Consider the following 4,661-nt stretch of genomic DNA (forward strand, 5'->3'; position numbering starts at 1 on the left):
TGCCAGTTACCCCAACTTGACAGCCCTCGCTGCAAAACTGTTGTGCATGTTTGGAACCACATATCTTTGTGAGCAAGTTTTCTCTGTAATGAGCATAAATAAAACAAAGCTGCGCTCAAGGCTCACGCACAAGCACTTGAATCACATCCTGAAGTTGGCTGCCACTCAGGATGTGACGCCTGATATTGATGCGCTGGTGAAAGCTAAAAGATGCCAGGTATCAGGAGTCAAATAAACTTGTTTAACCAGTTAGCTGGGGGGGATCCCCTGTTCTACCACGTTGTTAACCAGTTAGCTGGGGGGAAATCCCCTGTTCTACCACGTTGTTTAACCAGTTAGCTGGGGGGAATCCCCTGTTCTACCACGTTGTTTAACCAGTTAGCTGGGGGGAATCCCCTGTTCTACCACGTTGTTTAACCAGTTAGCTGGGGGGAAATCCCCTGTTCTACCACGTTGTTTAACCAGTTAGCTGGGGGAATCCCTGTTCTACCACGTTGTTTAACCAGTTAGCTGGGGGGAATCCCCTGTTCTACCACGTTGTTAACCAGTTAGCTGGGGGGGAATCCCCTGTTCTACCACGTTGTTTAACCAGTTAGCTGGGGGGAATCCCCTGTTCTACCACGTTGTTTAACCAGTTAGCTGGGGGGGAATCCCCTGTTCTACCACGTTGTTTAACCAGTTAGCTGGGGGGAATCCCCTGTTCTACCACGTTGTTTAACCAGTTAGCTGGGGGGGAATCCCCTGTTCTACCACGTTGTTTAAAAACCAGTTAGCTGGGGGGAATCCCCTGTTCTACCACGTTGTTAAACCAGTTAGCTGGGGGAATCCCCTGTTCTACCACGTTGTTTAACCAGTTAGCTGGGGGGGAATCCCCTGTTCTACCACGTTGTTTAACCAGTTAGCTGGGGGGAATCCCCTGTTCTACCACGTTGTTTAACCAGTTAGCTGGGGGGAATCCCCTGTTCTACCACGATGTTTAACCAGTTAGCTGGGGGGAATCCCCTGTTCTACCACGTTGTTTAACCAGTTAGCTGGGGGGAATCCCCTGTTCTACCACGTTGTTTAACCAGTTAGCTGGGGGGGAATCCCCTGTTCTACCACGTTGTTTAACCAGTTAGCTGGGGGGAATCCCCTGTTCTACCACGTTGTTTAACCAGTTAGCTGGGGGGAATCCCCTGTTCTACCACGTTGTTTAACCAGTTAGCTGGGGGGAATCCCCTGTTCTACCACGTTGTTTAACCAGTTAGCTGGGGGGAATCCCCTGTTCTACCACGTTGTTTAACCAGTTAGCTGGGGGGGAATCCCCTGTTCTACCACGTTGTTTAACCAGTTAGCTGGGGGGAATCCCCTGTTCTACCACGTTGTTTAACCAGTTAGCTGGGGGGAATCCCCTGTTCTACCACGTTGTTTAACCAGTTAGCTGTGGGGAATCCCCTGTTCTACCACGTTGTTTAACCAGTTAGCTGGGGGGAATCCCTGTTCTAACCACGTTGTTAACCAGTTAGCTGGGGGGAATCCCCTGTCCCTACCACGTTGTTTAACCATTAGCTGGGGGGAATCCCCTGTTCTACCACTTGTTTAACCAGTTAACACCTCTAGTCAACACCAGTCCTTGCTAGGTGCAGAAACACCTCTAGTCAAACATATACCTGCTGTGGTAACGTTGTAATAATGTTGTATATGATTAGACAGGGAGTGGCTGTACCTGCTGTGGTAACGTTTAATAACGTTGTATTAGGGTTATACAGGGAGTGGCTGTACCTGTTGTGGTAACGTTTAATAACGTTGTATTATGGTTATACAGGGAGTGGCTGTACCTGCCTGTGGTAACGTTGTAATAGCGTTGTAATACGTTGTATTATGGGTTATACAGGGAGTGGCTGTAACTGCTGTGGTAACATTGTAATAACATTGTAATAACGTTGTAATAACGTTGTATTATGGTTATACAGGGAGTGGCTGTACCTGCTGTGGTACATTGTAATACGTTGTAATAACGTTGTATTATGGTTATACAGGGAGTGGCTGTACCTGCTGTGGTAACGTTGTATTATGGTTATACAGGGAGTGGCTGTACCTGCTGTGGTAACATTGTAATAACGTTGTAATAACGTTGTATTATGGTTATACAGGGAGTGGCTGTACCTGCTGTGGTAACAATGTAATAACGTTGTATTATGGTTATACAGGGAGTTGCTGTACCTGCTGTGGTAACAATGTAATAACGTTGTAATAACGTTGTATTATGGTTATACAGGGAGTGGCTGTACCTGCTGTGGTAACGTTGTAATAACGTTGTAATAACGTTGTATTATGATTATACAGGGAGTGGCTGTACCTGCTGTGGTAACGTTGTAATAACGTTGTATTATGGTTATACAGGGAGTGGCTGTACCTGTTGTGGTAACGTTGTAATAACGTTGTATTATGGTTATACAGGGGAGTGGCTGTACCTGCTGTGGTAACGTTGTAATAGCGTTGTAATAACGTTGTATTATGGTTATACAGGGAGTGGCTGTAACTGCTGTGGTAACATTGTAATAACATTGTAATAACGTTGTAATAACGTTGTATTATGGTTATACAGGGAGTGGCTGTACCTGCTGTGGTAACATTGTAATAACGTTGTAATAGCGTTGTATTATGGTTATACAGGGAGTGGCTGTACCTGCTGTGGTAACGTTGTATTATGGTTATACAGGGAGTGGCTGTACCTGCTGTGGTAATGTTGTAATACGTTGTATTATGGTTATACAGGGAGTGGCTGTACCTGCTTTGGTAACAATGTAATAACGTTGTATTATGGTTATACAGGGAGTGGCTGTACCTGCTGTGGTAACAATGTAATAACGTTGTAATAACGTTGTATTATGGTTATACAGGGAGTGGCTGTACCTGCTGTGGTAACGTTGTAATAAACGTTGTAATAACGTGTATTATGGTTATACAGGGAGTGGCTGGACCTGCTGTGCCATGAGATGTTGAACCCGTACTACGGCCTGTTCCAGTACTCAACAGACAACATTTACACACTACAGATCAACCCTGACTCCTCTATCAACCCTGTGAGTACACACACTACAGATCAACCCTGTGAGTACACACACTACAGATCAACCCTGACTCCTCTATCAACCCTGTGAGTACACACACTACAGATCAACCCTGACTCCTCTATCAACCCTGTGAGTACACACACTACAGATCAACCCTGACTCCTCTATCAACCCTGTGAGTACACACACTACAGATCAACCCTGACTCCTCTATTAACCCTGTGAGTACACACACTACAGATCAACCCTGTGAGTACACACACTACAGATCAACCCTGACTCCTCTATCAACCCTGTTCACACACTACAGATCAACCTGTGAGTACACACCACTACAGATCAACCCTGTGAGTACACACACTACAGATCAACCCTGTGAGTACACACACTACAGATCAACCCTGTGAGTACACACACACTACAGATCAACCCTGTGAGTACACACACACTACAGATCAACCCTGTGAGTACACACATACACTACAGATCAACCCTGTGAGTACACACACTACAGATCAACCCTGTGAGTATACACATTACAGATCAACCCTGTGAGTACACACACTACAGATCAACCCTGTGAGTACACACTCTACAGATCAACCCTGTGAGTACACACTCTACAGATCAGCCCTGTGAGTACAAACACTACAGATCAACCCTGTGAGTACACACACACACTACAGATCAACCCTGTGAGTACACACACACTACAGATCAACCCTGTGAGTACACACACACACTACAGATCAACCCTGTGAGTACACACACACTACAGATCAACCCTGTGAGTACACACACACTACAGATCAACCCTGTGAGTACACACATTACAGATCAACCCTGTGAGTACACACACACACTACAGATCAACCCTGTGAGTACACACACACTACAGATCAACCCTGTGAGTACACACACACTACAGATCAACCCTGTGAGTACACACATTACAGATCAACCCTGTGAGTACTGATGATGATGGTGGTGTGTGTATAGGACCACCTGTCGTATTTCCACTTTGTGGGTCGTGTGTGGGCCTGGCCGTGTTCCATAGCCACTACATCAACGGAGGCTTCACCCTGCCCTTCTACAAGCAGCTGCTGGGGAAACCTATAATGCTGCAAGACCTGGAGACCACTGATCCGGAACTACACAAGAGTCCTGGTCTGGATACTGTGAGTACCACACGCTAGCTTTACTGACCCTGGACTAGACAAGAGTCTGGATACTGTGAGTACCACACACTAGTAATTACACTAGCTTTACTGACCCTGGACTAGACAAGAGTCTGGTCTGGATACTGTGAGTACCACACGCTAGCTTTACTGACCCTGGACTAGACACGAGTCTGGTCTGGATACTGTGAGTACCACACGCTAGCTTTACTGACCCTGGACTAGACAGAGTCTGGTCTGGATACTGTGAGTACCACACACTAGTAATTACACTCGCTTTACTGACCCTGGTCTAGACAAGAGTCTGGATACTGTGAGTACCACACACTAGTAATTACACTAGCTTTACTGACCCTGGACTAGACAAGAGTCTGGATACTGTGAGTACCACACACTAGTAATTACACTAGCTTTAATTGACCCTGGA

The 4,661-nt window shown here is 46.1% G+C and overlaps 1 pseudogene; it reads left to right on the top strand.

Moving 5' to 3' along the window:
- The window catches only part of LOC115183952 (E3 ubiquitin-protein ligase SMURF1-like), a 47,328-nt pseudogene extending 43,094 nt beyond the window's left edge, over positions 1 to 4,234 (top strand).
- The last annotated feature ends 427 nt before the right edge of the window (positions 4,235 to 4,661 follow it).

The sequence above is a fragment of the Salmo trutta genome, unplaced genomic scaffold, assembly GCF_901001165.1.
Source record: "Salmo trutta unplaced genomic scaffold, fSalTru1.1, whole genome shotgun sequence".
Classification (NCBI taxonomy): Eukaryota; Metazoa; Chordata; class Actinopteri; order Salmoniformes; family Salmonidae; genus Salmo; species Salmo trutta.